The sequence below is a fragment of the Prionailurus viverrinus genome, chromosome C2 (genome assembly GCF_022837055.1).
Source record: "Prionailurus viverrinus isolate Anna chromosome C2, UM_Priviv_1.0, whole genome shotgun sequence".
Lineage (NCBI taxonomy): Eukaryota > Metazoa > Chordata > Mammalia > Carnivora > Felidae > Prionailurus > Prionailurus viverrinus.
In genome coordinates, this window is record NC_062569.1 from 61,925,228 (window position 1) to 61,948,807 (window position 23,580).

Sequence of the window (23,580 nt, forward strand, 5' to 3'; positions counted from 1 at the left end):
GAAATATAGATTAAACCATCTTACTAATCAGAGAGACAGTAAATCTTTTTGATAAGTGTATGCAGAGTTTAAACTGCATTTGGTGACTTTCTCCTGTACACCATCTTCACAGTTTACAACATGTATCAATAAGGATGCTTTTGTTTATAAGCAACAGAATTATGTAACTCAAAGTGCTTAAACAGTAAAAGGGTCTTGTGTTATTGGGTCACTTAACTGAGAAGTCTAGAGGTAGGGAGGACTTTAGGCACAGTTCAGTTGGGGTCTCAACTGGTTCTCTGTGAGTCCTTCCGTTCTGTCTCACTTGTTGACTTTACCTTTAGTGTTGTTTCATTATGGGAACAACACGGCTCACATCCACGCATTATAATTTCCAGAGCAAGAAGGCATCTATGCCTCAGGATTCCTAACCCACATCAGCTGACTGAGCATCAGCTGATTGGATCACATCTGAACAAATTCATTCATTATTGAGAAAGCGATATGCTAATGAAGAAATAAATTTGTTCAATCACTATGGCAAATGGAGGTGAGATAATGTCAAGTAGAGTGTTCCTGGAATTTGAGAGGGGAATTGTGTTCATCAATCTCACATAAACTATATGGCTTTTCTAAAATGGAAGAGATGAAATATCCCAAAGGAAAACCTGGGGTTATCTAGTATAAGTGGTGAAGAAAAAAATGGATGAAATTCCTAACAGACAACCAGTAAATATTCACTACAGACACAATTCAAATTTATTCATTTAAAAACTTAGAAATTCTGTGTCCTGGATTTTTAAAGCTGCTTGTGAATGGTTATAACAAATGTCAAGCATCTACTGCAAGGATAAAGAGAGATTACGTGCAATCAGAGCCCAATTCTCAGAAATCCCATTGATGAATGTGGATGCATAAGAAGAGTAAATACTGTGCCTGACTCTCAAATCACATATTCATTCATTCATTCATTCATTCACTCATTCATTCATTCATTCATTCATGCAACATTTATGGAATATCTACTCTATGCTGGAAGAGCTTAATGCAACAGAATCTTTGACCTTAAGGGGTTTATTCAATTAAGCACTATAGAATTACAATTGAATAGTTAGAAGTTTGGATATACTACTGTATATGGTACTATGGTAGAACATAGTGAAAATAAAGCCACATGGAAAATCTAGTGGAATCTTTACCAACCCTTCAATATTTCCTCCAAAGCTAACACTTCTACAATGTAATCCCCATCATAAAGCAACCCAAGAACATTCATTTCCAATCAACAGGTTTCTGAGAATGATACGTTAAAAGGGAAATGGAAAAATAATTTATCTTATTCTAATTGTACACTCTAAGAAAATAATATGAAACAATTTTGGATGTTTGGAAACAAAAATGGATCGTTATTGTCTCAGAGAGATTTTATGTGAAAAATACATTTGATAATAATGTGAATTCTTTCAAACTATTATATTCTGTGATCATCTGGGGAAATAGTTTTGGGAATTAATACAACAGAAATATTTATAGAAAGGACATTAAAAGGAAAAATAGCAGATATAGTTGATTCCTTGTGACATTCTTTTATAGTATAAAAATCATGAAATCCTTGGTCCATATCACAGAGATAATGCTGAAAAAATTCTAATCACTTTATCATAATTTCTAGCAGTGTCCCGGAGTTCCAATTCTAAGGACAGAGCTTTCTTTAAGCATCTAACATGAAGACATAGCTCAGAGAATTTTTGAAGAAATAGTTTCTTCACATGAAGTATACTTGATAATAACATTTTAATGTAATATTGACATTTCTGGTTTTTAACTCTGTTGGGCAGAATCTTGATGGAAAAGAAAATCACTTGTGACAGCTTCAGCATGAGTGTCTAATATCATGGCAATTTAACCCGGTTTTATCCTATATCAGAGGTATTCCATCAGAAAAGAACTAAAGTGCCCTTCATGTTTTATAGAAGCAAGTAATTTTTCATAACAAATGATGCTAAAATAGTCTTAAAATGATTAACTCTTATTAAATGAATATTGTGGGAAATATTGGTGGTTTATTTTCAGAGGTTTTTGGTAGACAAAATATAAATCATTAAAAATATAGAGTATACATAAAAATGTGTATATATTATATAATATATATAGAAAAATAGAAAAATACGTATAATATTGGTCAGAGTATTGATTTACCCATGTGTACTAAACTGGTCTTTGGTCAAACAATTGAAAAGGTGAACCAAGTCATGACATTTGTGATCCATGTATGTGATCCATTTATGCTTGAACATTGGACTGTCTACACTCTTGCTGTTGACAGTACAGTCCACAGGCCAGGAGCATCAGAATTGCCTTGGGTCTAGGTAGAAGTGCAGAATCTCAGCCCCTAGGCTCCAGATCTACTGAGTCAGCGTCTGCACTTCAACAAGACCCCCTAGGTGCTTAAAGCATTAACTACATCAGGGGATTTCAACTCTGGCTACACATTAGCATCAGTTGGGGTGCTTTTAAAGTGTTTTATTCCCAGGCCTTACCCCGGACCAATTAAACAAGACTCTTTAAGGGTAGAACCAGGGCATGAGTATTTTTATATGCTCACCAAATGATTCTAATATGCTGCAAAGCGTGAGAACTATTAGTTACACAATGCCCAAACAATCAGTAAATTCAATGTATTCTGAAAAGGCATAAAAGAAAAAGGAAGTGAAACCAATTACTTTGTATTTGGTACTACTCTATAAATGATTGATTTTTTTTAACGGTTAATAAGTTTGCTTAGCTCCTGTGTGAACACAGCCTATTGTGTCTCAACCTGCCTAGAAGTGTATTGTATTGTAAATCAAGAAGAAGAACACTTTGCCAAATCAATTAAAAGGAGTTTTAGGTTTGTTTTTCAACTTTGCTTCCCTTTGTCAGCCTTGCTTTCCAGCCTGACAGATCTAAATGCTGGGTCTCAGACACTGTGCACATGCAAACCCCTGCACCTTTGGATTACCCACCCTCTTCTCCATGCACTCAGTGTTCAGTGTTTTACCCTGTAATATTCCCTTGTCTCTCTAGCCCCAAATGAATTTGTTTCCTCTGAATCCCCATGTTACTTACTGTGTCTGTCATGCATCCTCACTGTATAGTCTTACATTGCTAGCTCCACTATTTAGTGTAATAAAATTACCTGTTGTTTAATTTCTATATATAATCTCAGTCATTAGCAATCTATTTCTTTTTTTTTTTAATTTTTTTTTCAATGTTTATTTATTTTTGGGACAGAGAGAGACACAGCATGAGCAGGGGAGGGGCAGAGAGAGAGGGAGACACAGAATCGGAAGCAGGCTCCAGGCTCTGAGCCATCAGCCCAGAGCCCGATGCGGGGCTCGAACTCACGGACCGCGAGATCGTGACCTGGCTGAAGTCGGACGCTTAACCGACTGCGCCACCCAGGCGCCCCATTAGCAATCTATTTCAAAATGTTATGCATGAATAGGGAAGGGAAAAAGAAATCATGGCATAGTACATATGGCAGTCATTATAATCCCATTTTATAGGTGAGCAAATGGAGTCTCAGAGAGCAAGGTGACAGGCTAGTAAGTTTCAACAGTAAGATATTTTCCCCAAGATTATTTAACTCAAAGTACAGGGGCAGTTTGATTGCTTTCATGTATATGTGTGTATTTAATATGTTATAGTACTTCAACAATAGTTCCAGGGCAGAGTTAGAATATGAATACACCAAAACATTCATTTTATTTTTATTTTTATTTTTGAGAGACAGAGAGAGGCAGAGCACAAGTGGGGGAGGGGCAGAGAGAGAGTAAGACAAAGAATCCGAAGCAGGTGCCAGGCTCTGAGCTGTCAGCACAGAGCCCGACATGGGGCTCGAACTTACAAACTGTGAGATCATGACCTGAGCTGAAGTCGGCTGCTTAACTGAGCCACCCAGGCACCCCACACCAAAACATTCCAAAAGAAAACTCCCTCTCAAAATTGATGTCCACTCTTCTCTTTGGAATACATTCAATGATTATTCTTTTTTAAATCAATTTGCTTTCTTCTGTTAGAAAATTAATGAAGTTTGATGAATAGGGGCAAAGGGAGGTGGTCACATTACACTTCTTTAAAATTACATCTTATGCTAAGTGAAATAAGTCAAAGACATGCTCTGATTTCACTTATACGTGGTAGCTAAAAAACAAAACAAATGAACAAACAAACAAAAAGCAGAAACAGACCCACAAATATAGAGACCAAATTGATAGTTGCCAGTGGAAAAGGGAGTGGAGGGATGGACAAAATGGGTGAGAGGAGTGGATGATACAGGCTTCCAGTTCTGGAATGAAGATGACCTAGGAAGAAGAGGTACAGCATAAGGAATATAGTCAATGATACCGTAGCAGGGTTACATGCTGACAGAGGGTAGTAGCTACACTTATGGTGAGGATAGCACAACATATAGACTTGTCTAACCTGTATGTTGTACACCTGAAACTAGTGTAACATTGTGGGTCAATTATAGTTTATTTACAAAGAAAAACGGGAGGGACACCTGGGTGGCTCACTTGGCTAAGCATCTGACTCGTGATTTCGGCTCATGTCATGATCTCATGTTTCATGAAATCAAGACCCGCGTTGGACCCTACATGGGTAGCACAGAGCCTGCTTGAGCATCTCTCTCTCTCTCTCTCTCTCTCTCTCTCTCTCTCTCTTTCTCTGCCCCTCTCCTGTGCATATGCTTGTGCATGTGTGTGGGTGTGCACTCTCTCTCTCTCAAAATAAATAAACATTAAAAAAAATAAAAAAGAAAATGACATTTTAATGTACAACTAATACCAGAATAACTTTTTCTTATAAAAAATTAGAATATTGGAGATATGGATAAAATCTCTTTTTCCAACACCCTCCCACACACACATTATGCACTCCACCCCATCTAGATGCCTCTCTTTCCTCCCTGGAAGTAATCATTTTTATTTGTGCACACCCTTAAAGATATTTTTTAATGTCTTTAATACATATATACGGTATATTATCATAATTTTTATAGAATTTTTTTATGTTTTTTAAAAAATTTTTTAATGTTTATTCATTCCTGAGAGACATGGTGAGAGTGGGGGAGGGGCAGAGAGAGAGGGAGACACAGAATCCAAAGCAGGTTCCAGGCTCTGGACTGTCAGCACAGAGCCCGACATGGGACTCAAACCCATGACCTGTGAGATCATGACTTGAGCTGAAGTCAGACGCCCAACGAACTGAGCCACCCAAGTGCCCCTTTTTATGTTTTTATCATATAAAACATAGGATTCTTGGAAACTAAGAGTTTTATTTGTACATCTAAAGTAAAAGACCTGGGAAGGATATCTAACTCAGGGGTCGACAGAATTAAGATTCGAAATTATATCTCAACCCTGTGGAATAATACCCTAAAGCTAGAGAGATAAAAATTTAGCTAGCATAAACGTTAAAGCCCTGTATAAAGTACAAATAACAAATGGAGAATTCTGAATTGAAATTAGTTTATATGAAAAAGATTTACAGGTTTATTTATCACAGACTCACAATTTAATAAAAATTCTAATACTTTGAAGTTAGTAGTTCTTATATCTAAAATAAGATTCCTTTAATAATATCAGAAATTACTCCAGAATATCTAAATTTAGAAGGAAAATACTAGATCGTATACAATGTGTATAATACGGTGAACAAATAATTTTAAAATGTGGGATTTACTTTGTGACTTAATATATTTTCAGACATAGACATATGTATATATATTTTTTCTTTTTCACACACAGACACACAACAATGCCAAGTGAAAGAAAATTCCTTTGTTTCCCTCAGGTCAAGCTCTGTAAACATACAAAACATTTTTTTACAGATCAGATAGTTTTAATATGAGAAAAATCCTACAATGGAGCACTACAGTAGTATTCCTTGTCAATGTTGATGACTTCTCAAGTAAGGATTTTGCCCCAATGGACTTAATCTCACTCGATGTAAAGCTAATTGTCTATCGTGATAACATATTTTAGTGGTGAATATTCATACCCAACATTCTTTGACAGAATATCTGGAATTGACGACATGGGAAGTCAGCGACGTTTCCTGCCTGATACACATGCTTGCCCATGTTAAATGTTCACCTCTGCCTGATTTTTACTTTGACACTTGCCAACAGGCATAGATTTCAAGTAAAGAGTATTCTCCAAACAAGAAAAATTTAGAAGCCCTTTATCCACTGATTACCTCAAAGGTTTTCCCTACATTTGTGGATATCTTCTCTTCATGATTTTAGATGCATAAGTGCTGATTTACCTAGGGTATAAGGAAGTAGACCTTCTGAGAGATGAATTTATTTTCCTTTCCTAAAGAAAGGTGAATATGACATTAATTTATTATGACCTTGACTGGTCATAAGACATAGGTGACCATGAGTCTTGATCTCTTTTCATTTCTTCGAAAATTAAACTCTCATACAAACATGCTAAGCATTTCAGAAAATGGAAACCTGAGTGACAAGGAAAAAGCTGAATCAATGGAGCGAATGTATTGATGCATTTTTAAGAACTCCAAACCATGGTTTTACTTGAATTTATCTATCTTTGCCTTGATGTCCACCATAGCACATGAGAAGGAGATTCAAGGTCTTAACTCTATTATTGGCTTTATTCAGCAGCATCAGACCAATAATAGGTGTTTATCTACTAGTGCGTGCTGCTCCAGATAGAGTAGCTCATTGAAATTCTCCCCTCCGGTTTTCCTTCCCCAAGGAAATATCTATATCTCAGATCTGTCTAATTAACTAGTATGTGAAGAATAGAAAACTGTGAGACAATCCCTATGCTCATCGTTGCTGGGCTTTAAAAAGCTCAATAAAGTTTCTATCTACATTTTCTTGTTTACACTGTGGAGCAAAATGGATCAAACAAGCAAAGATTTGTGGCAACAGAGACAGTGCCTTTGTACAATATAACACATACTGTGTATCAAAGAAATATTGTGCCACTTCTCCGAAGCTGACATTGGAATGACATTGTAATCCTGGCCATCTGTCTTTCTCCTCTAGATGTCGATGAATGTGCGGTGGTGAATGGAGGCTGCCAGCAGCGCTATATTAACACTCTGGGCACCTTCCACTGTGAATGTGATACGGGATACAGACTCCATGCTGACGAACGCACCTGCATAAGTGAGTAAATATTAGAACCAGCTTGAAGCCGTTTTCAATGAAAATCGACCTGCCCATGTAGGGGCAGGAAGGAAAGGTTTTTCTATTGTAAAAATACCTCTGGAAGCTGATGGTTTTCAAGTACAAATCTATCTCTTAAGATAAAAAATACATTTTGCTATTAAAAGACTGAAAGACAAAAAGAGATGGGGGAGGAAATACAGAAATTAACATTCATAAGTAAAACTCGAATCCCCAAATGCGTGAGTATTTCTATAGACTGTCATTTCTGCCACATGCAGTGAAGTGTAAATTTGTTAGTTATTGCTTATACAGGAGTACAGCACAGGGCCACAATGAAGACAGGACGCTGAACTGCTACAATCACTAGCTACAAGGTTCACTCGTTTCAGATCAGACTCAGAACTGGGCTCATGATTGTATCAGCAAAAATTATAACCGATAATAAGTCAAGGATCTTAGGGTTGCTCAAGAATAGTTAAAACTACACGCATGAAATATGAAGTTATTGTAATTTATTATACATCAAATTATTCTCAGCTGTTAGTTTTGGGTGTTAGGGTTATTATGTTAAATCTTCTCTGATTATTTCTAACTTTAATAAATTTTCTAAAATAAGTAGGTACACAGAAAAAAAACAGAATAAACTTGTAAACTTCTGTGCTCCCTGTATGATTTATACATGCTCTTTTTGTTGTTGTTTTAACAAGTAATTTAGGTAAGTGTTTATTTTTCTAAATTTTTAAAAATGTTTTTTTATTTATTTCTGAGAGAGAGACAGAGAGAGAGAGAGAGTGAGCAGGGGAGGGGCAGAGAGAGAGGGAGGCATAGAATGTGAAGCAGGTTCCAGGCTCTGAGGTGTCAGCACAGAGCCTGATGTGGGACTCGAACTCATGAACCAGGAGATCATGACCTGAGCTGAAGTCTGATGCTTAACTGACTGAGCCACCCAGGTGCCCCCAAAGTGTTTATTTTTTAATTGAATGATTATTCCCAGATGGAATCAAGCACATTCTAATTTTATCTCTAGGTCTCTTTTAAAAGTATTTATTATATATAGGGCTTGTTCACTAGTCCATTTACTCAAAATTATTAGTGTTTTATAAGTATTCTATAATTATGAAACTTAAACTAGAAATCAGCCAATTTCATGTAGTTTCATTACATGTGCTTCCTTTTTCTTTTTCTCAACATGTTTTCAAGAAGGCCAAGGGAAACAGGTACAGATGTCCTCGTCATAGGTCTGATTTTGATATGAGAAAATGGCGTTCTGACAGCAACAAAAAGACTTTGCCAAAATCGAGTGAAAATACAGATAGAAGTCATACCCAAGCAACCAGGGAACTCAATAGCATAATGATTATATCTACAGGAATCACAAATGGTGGGACAGCAGCCCATGCATATTTATGTAACCCAAATAGCCCCTTCTTTTTGCAAGATTACTGGTTTTAGCAACAGGAATCCCTTTCCCATCCACATCACCAGCCTGTAAGGTCTTCAGGGTAGCATCCTTTAAACTGCCATTCTAACTTCTCTCAGTCACAAAATATTTGGGAGCAGCAGGATTATTGATACATACAGATGAGGTATTTATCAGTTAAGGTTGAGCTGGTGAATTTTTGTATCTGATAGACAAATATCTTGCCAAGTAGTAATTTCTATAAATCTATGATATCTGGTCTTTTTGATAAGGCCAAATAAACACTCTAATAACCAACTAAATTATATACACAGGTATAATTTCCTAAGTTTTGGTGGTTAATAGCTATTTCTTAGTAAAATCATTAAGCACTTTTCTTATTCCTGACCGCCATTGCCCTTGAATTTTCTAAATTTTGTTCTAATGACTTCGGGTCAAGAGTGGAGTTGGATAAGGATATTATGGTTTGTCTTTTCTATTTCTATTCCGTAAAAGTCCTGCTGTGCAGATACATGGACACTACAGTTATAGCTTAGTTTAAGTTCCTTATGCTGATCTTCTATGCAGAATTTCAGCATAGTATACAAATTATATATATATATATATATATATATATATATATGGTGCAAAGTAAGCTAATGAGAGGTATGGATTTCATGGCTATAATCTTTTTAAAGCATTAACCCCACAAATGTGACTCTACTGATGGTACATGAGTGAGACCCAGCACTTGACCTTTATGGAAATTCTGATGCCTCTCTCACATAAAACACTGAAGGGCCTTAAGAATCTCAGGTGATACAATTACAGCATTCTTGTTAAAATGAGTTAGAGAAGAATTTAAGTACTTTGTATTTAAAGACTAATACTGTAAGCTTGAGGGTAAGAACTATTTGCTTATTTGTTTTGAAAAACTAGGTTTACTGTAGAGAACTGAATTTCATAGTGGTTTGTATTTTGAGTTATATTGTAGGAAGGGTCAGATATTTTTAAAAACAGGAAAATTAAGTTAGCTTGCTTTCCCTTTGGAATTTTTTACCTGGCAGAAGACTGAAAACGGTGGTTGATGCTTACAGGGAAATTGTAGTAGACAGAAATTCATTGTGACTCATGGTAGGGTCACGGAAGAAAAGACGGAGTTATGGAATTTTATGATTCCACTACTTCGGGGTACTTGAAATTAATTGCCTCCATTTATCCCTTCCTCCCTTCCTTCTCTTCCTTCCTACCTCTGCCCCATTTTTCCCATCAGTCATAGACCTAGGCTAGTGTGACATTTTGAATTATAGCCTCTGGTGCTCTTTGCACTTTGTCTTAATCACAGTTACAGTAAAGTAAACTCCCTGTACCTCTAAACATTTACAGAGTTTCAGATGATTTTGCTTTAAAAAAAAAAGGGGTCCCCTCTCTAGCGATCGTGCACTTGTGGTGATATACGGCCAGTCAGTCTCTGCCAGAATGATAAAGTTCCATGAAGTGCTTTCAGACAAGGGTCCATAGTAGCTGACTGCCATGGCAGGAAGTAGGAGTGTGTGGGCCACATGGTTCCTTATAAAGGGTTTCTTGGACTGCCAATACAGTGTGATCCCAGCAAAACTGGGGAGTTTAGCCCCAATGCGCTTCATCTCAGCTTCTGAATGTGTCTATAAATTCTTGGAATGTATGTCATTTGGGGGCGGGGGGTGGGGGCAAGAGCTTATTATTTTCATCAGATTCCTAAAGGTATCTATGACACCTCAAAACATTCCACACATCTTTTTGTCCTTACGATGGCACTTCTTAAGAAGGTGTATGTGTGGGGGGATCTCATGACACTGTTATGTCAGTCGCGTGATACTATCATATGGTCTAAAGCAATGCTGGTCAGTGACTGCTTCTCCCTACGGCCTCCTTTATGATAGAATTCCAAGCCAGAGGCCTGACTCCCTGTCCTTCAGTAGCACGCTTCCTGCCTGCTATGACCTCTCCTGAGAGACAGCAGCATCAGGAAAGCCTGTCTGAGGAGATGTCCCCCTCGGGAGGAGCACCGCAACAAGTGAGACCAGCCATGCCTGGTTGTTGGAAGGGCACAGACAAAGCATGGGAAAGCGGACAGAAATGGAATTCTCACCAGAGTTGATTTGCTATTCAAAGTCTCCATTAACACAGATCTCATCAAGTAATTCATATACCTTTAAATTTTCCTTTACTTAGAAACCAAAAGCGTAAAAATTAGAAACTTCTAGGGGCACCTGGGTGGCTCAATTGGTTACGTGTCTGACTTCAGCCCAGGCCGTGATCTCGCGGTTCGTGGGTTTGAGTGTTGCATCTGGCTCTGTGCTGACAGCATAGAGCCTGGAGTCTGCTTCAGATTCTGTGTCTCCCTCTCTCTCTCTGCCCCTCCCTTGCTCATGCTCTCTTTCTCTCTCTCTCTCTCTCTCTCTCAAAAATAAATAAACATTGAAAAAAATTTTGCTTAAATAAAATAAAAAATTAGAAACTTTTAGGGGCGCCTGGGTGGCGCAGTCGGTTAAGCGTCCGACTTCAGCCAGGTCACGATCTCGCGGTCCGTGAGTTTGAGCCCCGCATCGGGCTCTGGGCTGATGGCTCAGAGCCTGGAGCCTGTTTCTGATTCTGTGTCTCCCTCTCTCTCTGCCCCTCCCCCGTTCATGCTCTGTCTCTCTCTGTCCCAAAAATAAATAAACGTTGAAAAAAAATTAAAAAAAAAATTAGAAACTTTTAGCAATCATCTTTTGTAGAAATCATCAGACAGATAGATGTGTTGATGTTCTCACCAGTCTACCATTGACTCTTGTCCACGGATTAGGAACAGTGGCACAGTAGAAATCCAAGCTAGCGCGTGGACTTCTATAAAGCATGTAATCTTTCTGCACCCTGGTTTCCTTATGTGTAAAATGTGAAAATTGGACAAAAATGACCTTAAAGCTACTGCATCTCTAAAGTGTTGTAATTTTATGGAGTTTCTAAAAGGACTAATTCATAACAAATCATCTGCTAACCTATATTTTTAAAAACTCGATTGAATTATGTGTAATAATTACCCTTTAGAGCTCTAACTTTATTTGAAAAGTGTTTAAAGAATTTAGGCTTTAGAAAGCCCAAGCATAAAATCAGGGTGAGAATTTTATGTCCAGTTTAATTCAAATGAGTGTGTATCTCAAATGTTTTTATTGGAAAAAAATTATACTTCAATGCTTGTGTGAAAATACTATTTTTTATAATTGTATCTGGGAAGAATCTGAGAAATTATCTAGCCCAATCTCCTATGTGAGAGAGAGTCTGCCTTCTCTCTCCTCCATTTGAAGATAGGCCAGAAGGTGGCTGGCCATCTTAAGCCAAGAAGAAAACTGTCATCAGACACCGAACTCCATCTTGGACTTTGCAGCCCCCAGAACTATAGAAAATAAACTTCTGTTGACAAAGCCACCCAGTCAGTGGTATTTTGTAATGGCCCCTGAGCAGATGAACATACTCCTGGTTCTCCTTTACCCACCCCTTCTCTGCTTTATCTCCATTTTGCTCTTCTACTTTCAGACATAAATCAGTACCTGTAAAATATCTGGCAGGTATTTATTAAATATTAGCTTTTACTATGACAGAATATTAAAAAACACAAGAAACTTTACCCAGATGGATTTGCTTGTTGGGGAAGAACTCAAACTCATTGCAATATTTCTAGTTTTTGATCTTTGCCAGTGTTCTCTGTTACAAAATATATTACCCTTCGATAGCTTTTAATTAGTGATTTTCTTATTGTTAAGAGGCGGACTTTAGTAAATATTGCTAAATATAGGTAGTAATGATAATGTAGACTAACCCCCTTATACTGCCAGTGGATATTTTTTCACAGCCAGAGGCTACATACCAAAATAATTTATATTACCCAGATTTTCTGTATTTAGCTGTGTAATTTGCATTTTAAGTAGCTTGTAAGGTTTTAGCTATAATTTGATAGACCTCACAAAATCTTTCATGATTTTCCATTTTTAATAGCAACCTTGTGAGACACACTCAGCTCAAATCTGCATTCATAATCATGTCCTTCCCCAGATATATTTGTTGAAATCAGCCTTTCCAGAGGGGTGAAATAATTAAATGATTGAAAGTTTTAATGCTTGCATAGTTCTCTTACCTTTCTTTCATGCCTTCAGCGCATAGATTTATTAACATCTGCACTCACGAATAAACAAATGGAATCACTGATGTCTGCACAGAGAAACCTCAGGTCAACAACATTTTAATTATTTTAGTCTTTAATGCAAGAATTCTTCATTTCTAGTTGCTGGGAATGGTCAGAATCTGTTTTTGTTCATTGGCCCCTTTTTAGTCTCACTAAATGAGAGGGGAACAAAAAGGAAAAAGAAAGGTAACAGGTAAGCTGTAAACTAAAGATATTTTTCATGTGGGTAAGTGTGTGACAGTAGGGTAAGAGGTCATATTTTAATTCCAAATAAACAGAAGTTGGATGGAAAGAAAAGGAGGGAAGGACAACCTAGAAACCGGATTAAATAAAGATACCCTTAGTAAAACTTTGAGCTTGAATAAATTTTCTTAGATAAGATTTTTATGAGTTTCACATTTTAAGTTAATGCTAAACTTAGAAAAAAAGATTGAGAAAACCATTAGGTGTGGTGGTCTTTGTACAATGGATTCTTTTGTTTTGATCTCAGTGTTCTGATCAGTGATGTCTAAGTTTTATCTGATAGAAAGAGTAGAAGATTCTTTCGACGGAATGCAAAGCGGTTGCCCTAAAATTGGAGATGAAAGAGGTTGAAGACTTTCATTGTAACTACCTTTCAATTAGTTGCATTATTTATGAAGACAAATTAGAAACAGAATTCATTTCAGATGACAGCTGATGTCTTGAAAAGGGATATGTCAGGTTAAAAAAATTGTTTAGTTTGTCAGGTTGATGGCATCTCTCAGTCATTATCAGATTCCTTTCCCTCTCAATATTAATCACTTTTGTGTGGTAGATGATAAATTTAATTCCCAACTTTGAATTTAAGGAACACTTCCCCATGCCTTCCTCATCCCCAATCTGTAGTCTTATGAAAAATCATGAACTTCCCAAATTTTTATCCATGTTATTGATTATTAGCCCAATTCAAAAACTTTTTCCAACTACTTGGATTTTAGGAATACATTTGGAAACTTTCCTTTTTTTGTACAGTTTTTCCACAGTCTGAAGACTTGGGAAGGTAAGACTGACAATTTTAGACAGAGGCTGACTGAGGTCTAAATTCTACTGCATCACGTAAAAGTTGTGTGATCTTGGCCCAGTTTCTTAGTCTCTCTGATCTTCAGGGTCTGTATCATTTCTCTTTCTGTCTCTCTATCTCTATCTATACCTAATAGAACCAGGAAAATATGTCACAAAAATCAATATTATACATTGTGCAAGGACACATACCTTATAAAGAGGAATGCATTTAACACACTAGAATGGCTGCCCATCGGGATAGGGGAGACTGAGAGTAGGCTCTAGAGCTAAAAGTGAACACATCAAGCAAGGAGGTCCCTACAAGGGCTAGGGAGTAATGAGAATTTTCCTTGAACTGAGCATTATGGTGAACTCTACCTTCCATATCAAAGGTTAGGACAAAACAGAACAAAACAATGACATATTAGCACAGTGGTCTTCCTACTTGCCAGTAGTCTTTCCTTTCCTTCTTTTTCTCTGTGTGGAAGGCATTGTCACATGTCTTCCTTCAGAATAACCTCTAGGATTTTTTTTTCTAGTTACATTTGTAAAATATTTTTAAAAGTGAGATTTTATAATATATATCATATCAAATAATAACAAATAATTTTGTTTTCTTGTGTTTCTTAAGTAGTTTCATAGTGCGTTACAGAATACCCACTGTTTCGGATGAACTTAAGTGTGAAGAGATTAAAACAGTACCTGGCACATAGTGGATGCTCAGTAAATGGTGGCTTGAATCGATAGCTTGTGATGATTATGTGTGTGCTCTTACATTGTCTTCTCACAATAGGAACACCTGTCAAGTGCATAGAGACACTGAGAATGGGAGATTTTTGGATTGTTGGCAATTCCAAGTATAAGGGTAGCTTTAAATTATTCATTTGTGAAAATATAGCATGGGATTTAGGATTGCGAGAAAAATAACGCTAATCTGAAAACAGTGTATCTTGGAAAAAATTACACCTTGTTCATTGTAACAATATGAACTTTATGACATAGTTATCTCACATACAAACTATGGGACTTTGAGATAGTCACTTAACTGTTCAACAACTGTTCTCCATATCTAAGGGGTAGGGAGGGAAAGATACAGGATAGGTGAAATCCTTAATGTGGTGCCTAAAACAGAGTAAGCATTCAATAAATACTAGCTGAATATGAATTTCATACTTGCCATTGACTGTTGTTATGGGACCACATAGAATTATGGAGGTCAGACACTATGGGTGTAAATTTGTTTTGGTGATCAGATGGCTTCCATTGAACATCTTTGTTGCTGGGTTTTTAGTAAATGTACATTAAGTGATTCTTTTAACATCTGTCTATTTTATTTTATTTTTATTTTTTATTTTTCATGCCTTTGGAATTTTAGAGCAATATTCACAACTATATTTTCACTGTATGGTAAAATTCCCCATTCTCATTTATCACTAGATTGGCAATTTATATCTCCCTGTTTCCAAAAGCACTGGGGACAGTAAGCTTCAAGGCAGCTTATGCATTTTTACAGGGTACAAAGTACAAAAAGACATTAAACTAAATAGTACTGCTTCCATCTAAACGAAGCAGAAGGATTAAGAGATTGGAAATACCAGATATGAGCATAAAACTTAAGTCCAAATCTAGTATCCCAGTATGGTTTTCTAGCTAATGACGGGAAAAGAGCCACATGGTTTCGGAGTGTGCATTCTCTAACAACAATCAGAGAGACTTTTTTTTTTTTAATTGAATGATATCAAAATCTAGTACTGAATATGTGTCATTTATTTTGCAGAAAAAAATCCTGAAATTCTCGGCTAAGGGGCCTTCCAACCTTTACTTCCATCTAGCAACTTCAGTATTAACTCTCTGCTCTGTCTGCTTTGCTCTTCACTCAGAGAAAAAGTGCCCGGCTGTTATTCAGGCAAATCCCATCCTGCCCTCCCTTATAACTTTGCTTCTAATATTACATCCTTCTTTCTCCCCTATCATCAACCTTTTTCTCTCCATCTTAACACAAAACGTTTCCCTAAAACTAGTTTTGCCACGCTTATCCATGAATTTTCCCTACTCTTAGGTTCCAGGAGTGCTTACCAGTCGCTTTGCTTAATGTCTTGACAATAATGATCCCTTTTACCTTCATGACATTTTCTCCTTCTTGGTTTGTAGGACACAACTTTCTCTTGGTTCTTTTCCATCTCTGTGATGATTCCTTAACCTCTGTCATATAATCATTTCCCTCTGCCCACCTTTGAAAATTCTGATCATCTTCAGAGTTCTAATTTTGGCCCTTTCTCTACTTTCCCCTGTGTTCTTTTCCACTTTCACAGCTTTGTGTACTACAATCAGCCAGAGGTGAGTGATGTCCAAGTCAGTATGACTCAGTCAGTTCACTTTCTTTGTTCTCTTGACCTATAGATGCAGCTACTGTGTGAGGCCCTCATTAAAGAGGTCCCCAGCATTTCAAACGTAGTGGACCTAAAACTAAATGTATCTTCCTTTCTCCTCTTGACTCCTCATCTTTCCTCTTCTCTTGTATTCCCCCTTCATGCCGTTCATTCTCCAGGCCAGCCTAGTACCCTAGAGTTGCTCATGGCTCATCTTGTCTCTAATTCCACACATCTAGTTCTCCAATAAGACCAGTGGGCAATGTCTCCAGAATACCCCTGCCTCCAAAGAGCTCTCGCCACCAGGACTATTTGCATTCAGGTCCTGATAATCTCTTACCAAAAGGTTTATTGTCATTGCCTCTTAAATGGTGTCATCTTCCTTACTTGCCCCATTGCCACATATATCTCTTGAAAATATAATTCAAAAAATTATATTTTCATCCTTAAAACCTTTTATTGTCTCTGTGTAGCTTTTAGAACTAATTCAGAATGCTTCCTGTGGCTTAAAAGATGCTTCCTGATCTGAGTCTTTGTTACTTCTGTCTCACCTGACCTGTTTCTACTCCATACTTCATACTCCAGGCTCAGATACACTGAACATTTGCAGTTTCTCAAGTATACCAGAAGTTTCCACATCCCTATGCCTTTTTCTTAGTGTCCCATCTGTCAGACACCCCCTGCTTCTGCACATGCTTTATCACTGGGCTTGACTGCCGGTCGACACTTTCTCTTCACCCCTAGTCTTCTCTCTTCCCCACCTTTCTTCACCTAACTCCTGCTTATCTTTCAAGATAAAGTTTGTAATCACGTCTTCTGAGAAAACTTTCCAGGTCCATTCCCATACTTCTAAAACAAATTTGTCACTTGTAAGATTTAAAGATTCTTTTAGTGATGAGACACATCATAAAGACACTCAGATAGACGAAAGGAAGAACACTTGGCTACTTACATCTCCAAATGAGAGAAGGGTATCACTCAGGGCTGCATGGGTTACACCGAAGACAGGGTAACAGTAAGCTGGAACTATAAGAGGTAGCTTATTTATGCCAAGTGGGGTGGGATTAGGCTAAACTCACTGTCTTCCTGGGATTGGGTATTTTGAATGATTTCACAAACACAAGAAAGCAGGGACCACCCTGGGTGTTCAGTGTCTGAGAACCTCTAACGTTTGGGCGTGTGTTCCTGATACAGGAAGCAGTTGGGGTGGGGGCTTGGCAAAGTATCTGCGAAGGAGATCTGAGAGTTTTGAGCCATGACTTAAAAACTGGGTCAAGATAGCACTGTGAAGTATTACATTATACCACTACATAGAGCCAAAGGCAGGTCTCTGACATAGAACCTCTTACAATGGATTGTAAAGATAGCTCTTCTTGACTACCTCCCCCACTAGGCTTTCATCTCTTTTGTATTCTCAATACCTCGCACGTGACTGAAATAAAGTGTTTAACTTTCTTAAATGACTCTACATTCATTCAGTGCTTAAAATATAAAGATCCTTGCAATATATTATGCTTTGTTTAGAAGTAGGAGCATTTTGGTTTTTTATGATCTGCTTCTCTTTATAGACAAGACGAATTAAACGTAAATGCATGGCTTTGGCCTCTAAGAAAAAATCGAGACTGCTGGATTGGACCATTCACAGAGAAAGCCAGGTCTCCTCAGGGCTTGGCCCTCTCTGTTGACGTCATGATGAGGCTGAACAAGCATAGTTTAAGTACTCTGTCTTCAGACGCATTAATTAATCCAAACATTCTAATTCTAGAATCTAGAGAGTTGTAGTTTAATTTTGACTGTGACCATTAATAATAATAGTTACTATGATCTTTATCACATTATATCTAACGCCCACAGCCACCTTAAGAGGGAGATACTGATACTGTCATTTTAAAGACACCGAAACTGGCATTCAAAGGTTAATATTACAGCTTTGGAATCTCAGGCAGGGTTTATGGCCCTGCAGATTCCTTCTCAGAAATGAGTACACGTGATGGGGAAGCATACTGAGGCTGCTTTTTACCTGTTGAAGGGGAAGAAGGAGACAAGTAGTCAGTTCAGCACATCTGCCAGGTAAACTCTGCTAAACTTCTCTTTTCCAGGCTATACGATAGGGTGATTTAGAGTCTTATGTCATCCTAAGTTTGGGAACTGAGAGAGATTCTCTGTATTCTCTCAGAGAAACTGAAAAGTTGGCTCATTCCGTAGGTACCCACACTGGTTGTTTTGGGCGATGGTGCGTTGGCCTTCTGTCTGGGCAGGAATGCAAGTCAGACTCTTAAGCTTTCCCAACAGAATGTCAACTTTGCCTCCTCAGTGTCTGGTATCTAAATCTTATGGCTCTCACTTCAGTTGACAATATAGAAATTCTGCACTACAGGCCTGTGTTGGAGGATCTGACCGTGAACTGAATGGGAGCCAACATTCATCCAAATCTCCCTTAAGACATCTGATATACAGAGTGCACAGCAGAAGATCATAAGCTTTGGCACCTAAAATCTCTAAGTTAGAATCCCAGCTTTGCACCCACTATCAGCGTGAACGAGGGCACGTTGTTAAATGATAACAACGGCTCATATTGATGGAGTGCTTGTTACCTATGAGGACACGGTGTTAAGTACTCTCTATTCACTGTTTCATTTAAACCTCATAAAATCCTGTGAGGTGGGTTGCTAGTATGGCTATTTTAGCGATGCGGAAAGAAATGAAACATAGAAAGTCTAAGCAACTTGAGGAAGGTCACTCCACTTACAGAATGGATAAATCCATGATATGCCCTTTGGGCATAGCTGATCAATGAAATCCAGCTGTGTTAAAATAAACAAACATGTCTATTCAAAAGCAAAGCATTTGGATTTTATTGTTAAAGCTTTTTAAGGAAGGAAAAGATGCCAGTTAAAATTTAAAGGGTTCACAGCACAGTTGCATGGAAAATGGGTTAGGCATACATAGAATCAGAGAGAACCCATCAAGAGATATTGCCTTGGGGCGCCTGGGTGGCTCAGTCGGTTAAGCTTCCAATTTCAGCTCAGCTCATGATCTCCGGGTTCATCAATTCAAGCCACCAGGCTCTCTACTGTCAGCACAGAGCCTGCTTCGGATCCTCTGTCCTCCCTTCCTCTTCCCCTCCCCTCTCTCAAAAATCAATAAATATTAAAAGAGAGAGAGAGAGAGAGAGAGAGAGAGAGAGAGAGAGAGAGAGACTATTGCCTTATGGCTGGACCGGTGAAAGACTCTGTCACTTTGGGTTATGATGGTTAAGAGACTAAATGCCAGGAACCTGGAATCCTTTTTCCATGTGTACTCAGCCATATGAATTTTATTTTATGAAAAATAATACCATATAGAACATACAAAATTTTGTAGTTTGATATTTTATGGTTTGCAAATTCGTTATTATGTAAAAGTCAATATAATCATTTGAATATACACTCCAAGCGCATGAGTGTCTGCATCAAATTCTAAAATTTGGCTGGGTTATTTAATAACAACCTGATGACGTGTCATAAAGTAAAAAAGCAAGGATTTCCAAGACTTATTCTTGTTTGACATTGTTTAGAATTTGATTTGAAGGTTTCATATTGTCTGGTTTCATATTTGCTAGGAAGCTTTCGTCATGTCAGTCCCTCCCAAATGAGTCATAGAGTATAAACCAATAGCACAGAGCCCCTCTGCCTGTTCTGCTCTGCCATGACCCCAGTGGCATTACTTTAGAAGTGGGTATAGTAGAGGACTCAAAATTTTAATAATTGCAATGGAATGGCTTGATTGATCATCTGCCTCTAGTGTTTTCTATATTGTATGTTGGAAAAAACATGTTCAAGATTTCAATATTTCTCTTGGATTCAGGGGGGAAAAATGCAAATTTGTTTTTCTGTTGAGCCGATTAATTAGTCCTCTTTTGTCTGGGGAGAATGCCCTGATTCCTACAACTCACATTTTTTAAAAAATTCTTCAAATTCAAAAGCAGTCTAGTCTCAACCTGGCCTTATTTCGACAACAGCAACAAAAAAGGTTTCATAAGCTTCCTTATTTCTCATTATACCTTTTATGGGACCCTGTGGTATAAGAACTACACTATTTCATCTCTTGTATTTCCATGAGACTAGTGATGGCTTCTCTAAGTGCCATATCCCATACACATCAGAATAATGGATTAAAGCTAGAAAGAAAACATTATATATTAGGCCTCTTCAACCTCACTCTGAGTGTTGAAATAGACTGTTGCTTTGTTACACAGTTATTTAACTTGTATGGAATCATCAAAATACAAAATTTAAGATGCGGAAGAATAGGCTTCCTGCATCCCAGTGACTGACACACTTGCTAACCCTCTCCTTGTAGAAAGCATAAGTTAATAAGTGCAGAGTCTCAAATTCAGTAGGATATATCCTGCCTTGGAAGCACAAATTACGAGATCAAGAATAATTGATAGTCCACGTGACCCATTAAAACAGGTTTCATTTAATGCAATATGGTTTAAAATTGTATCTCTTTTAAGTAGGCTAACCTGAATGTAGGCACCCTTTTTTTGCACTTTATAGCAAAACTGAGCAATTCCCTCAGCCATTCCGATCAGAGGACCTTGAACTGAGAGCACATGTTTAATGATGCCCGGACTAGCTATTGATTAAACACTGACAATGTTCAGAGGAATTGAGAATCAAAAAGCCTCCCCCATGGCCAGCTCTACCATGCTCACTTCTTAATAGATGGCAAAGGAGGATTCTAAATGAGAGCGCTGCCCTGCTTGTCCTCAGAACTCCACAGGCAGTGGGATTAATTTCTGCTTCGCAGTCCTTTGCAACTACCATGTCTAACATGTCCAGAAATGAATACAGATATCCCTCCTTTTTTATTTCCTTGTTCCTCCTTTTTGAAGAAAGAAATTTCTTAGATGAATGTAATATAGAATGACACCACTGCATAAGCAGAATGAATGAGAGCTCACCATTAATTCGTACATAAAAAATAAGACAAATCCTGGGGAGATAATTCAGGCTGAATAATTCTCCAAATCAAGCAAGCAAACAACAACAACAAAAGTTTAAAGAAGATAAAGAATAAGAGAAAATAAAAATAGAAAAAGGATTCGAAGCCAGGACTGATATTCCTACCACCATGGCTCTGTTGAGTTGATTAGTTTCCAGAGGCTCAGATATTTTTAGGATATTCTTTTGTCTGGGTGGGAGATTGTGACCCAGAACTGTGAAGTAAGGCTGTTTCTACACTTTAAAAAAAAAATGTGATTTTCAATGATGGAACCACCCAGCTGTTTTACCTTCAACAAACATTAATGGAACCCCTAGAGGGTGCTAGGAACATTGCTTGCTGCTTACCCTTTTAATGTTACTTAATCCCTCCAACAATCGTATGAAATATTCATTATAATCTTTTTAGAGATGTGAAATCTGAGGTTTGGAGGAATTAAATAAATCTCTACTATCAAATAATCAGTAAATAGGAGAGACTAAAGTCATGCTGCTAGAAATTGTCAGAGCAAGGATTAAAATCCAGATATTTTGAATAATATTCTATTGAGCTAATTACCATATAATACCTTACTTAGGTTTGTTTTTTTTTTTTTATTTCTTTTAACGTTTATTTTGTTTTTGAGACCGAGAGAGACAGAGCATGAACGGGGGAGGGTCAGAGAGAGAGGGAGACACAGAATCCAAAGCAGGCTCCAAGCTCTGAGCTGTCAGCACAGAGCCTGACACGGGGCTGGAACCCATGGACCACGAGATCATGACCTGAGCTGAAGTCAGATGCTCAACCGACTGAGCCACCCAGGTGCCCCACCTTACTTAGTCTTATAATACCCACTTAATGAAAGGTTGTGTGGAAAGCTCAGATTTTTTTTTTATTGTTGATTGTTCTTTTACTTTTTTTCTCCCTGGTTTCCTAAGGATTACATCCTTAGGGTTAAAAAAAAGTGGAAATATAAATAAGTATAAATAAGGAAAGAATACACGACAAAACCCACAACTCAGAAGCGACCACTGCTAACATTTAGGTTTCTTTCATTTCAGTATTTTATTTATTTGTTTTTTTTCTCTTCATAACTGAGACCATGCTACTTTTTGTGATATATTCATAGAGCAGCACACATATCACACATACACACCCTACATATCAATATGTATTAATCTAGAACTATTGGTAAAATGCACTTTAATTGGGGCAAATACCTTTTGATGTATGTAAAGAAAAAAAAAATATATATATATAGTGGAACTTTTTTCTTTTCTAAATAATGCTAATATTAGTATTTATTTGCATATATTACCTAGATATTTTATTGTTTTCTAGGTGAGATTCAAGCACAAGGGTTAACGTAAAAGAAGCTTTTGAAAAGTACATCGTTTTAAAAATTCTTGATACCTATTGTCAAAATATTTTCCAGATTTTAAGACCATTTGTTAATCTGTTACAACTTAACAGCGCCAATATAAAACCTCCTTTCTAGCACAAAATTTTATTGCCTTTTTCAGTGTTTACTAATTTAATAAGTAAAACCATGTACATTGTTTTACTTCTTTCATTAACTTCAGATTCTTAAAAAAAAATGTGTCAGTTGTATTTCCTTTTATGAGTTGCCTGTTAAGGTACTTGGCTTTTTTAAATTGTGAATTTCAGGGGCGCCTGGATGGCTCAGTCGGTTGAGCATCTGACTCTTGATTTTGGCTCAGGTCATGATCCCAGGGTTGTGAGATTGAGCCCCACATAGGGCTCTGCACTGAGCGTGGAACCTGCTTGACATTCTCTCTCTCTCCCTCTGCCCCTATCCCCCACTTTCACTCTCTCTCTCTAAAGATAAATTTACAAATAATAATAATAATAATAATAATAATAATAATAATAAATAGATGTGAATTTCATCTTTTAAAATATATATATTACTTTATAAAGCAAGCATAGCATGATATCTGTCATCCTTATTACAAATATGTTGTAATTTTTTTGGTATAAAAGTGTATATATCACAATTTAGAATATATATATTGGGGCGCCTGGGTGGCTCCGTCGGTTAAGCGTCTGACTTCAGCTCAGGTCATGATCTCGCGGTCCGTGAGTTCGAGCCCTGCGTCGGGCTCTGTGCTGACTGCTCAGAGCCTGGAGACTGTTTCAGATTCTGTGTCTCCCTCTCTCTGTGCCCCTCCCCTGTTCATGCTCTGTCTCTCTCTGTCTCAAAAATAAATAAAAACGTTAAAAAAAATAAAAAAAAAATAGAATATATATATTAAAAAATAAGAGGAAAATGTAAAAAAATCATCACCATTACCACCCAGAGTTAATGAGTTTTAATATTTTCATTGTACTAGGTGCGAATTTGGGTCCTGAGGCCTGGCCAGATCCTTGACCAGAACTAGAGACAGATGTAGTAGAAAGCCTGTGTACCTCCAGCACTTTTGCTGTCTAC

At 37.5% G+C, this 23,580-nt stretch overlaps 1 pseudogene; it reads left to right on the plus strand.

Annotated features, from left to right (window-relative positions):
- Positions 1 to 516: 516 nt before the first annotated feature.
- Positions 517 to 23,580, plus strand: part of LOC125174454 (EGF-like and EMI domain-containing protein 1) — a 179,932-nt pseudogene continuing 156,868 nt past the window's right edge.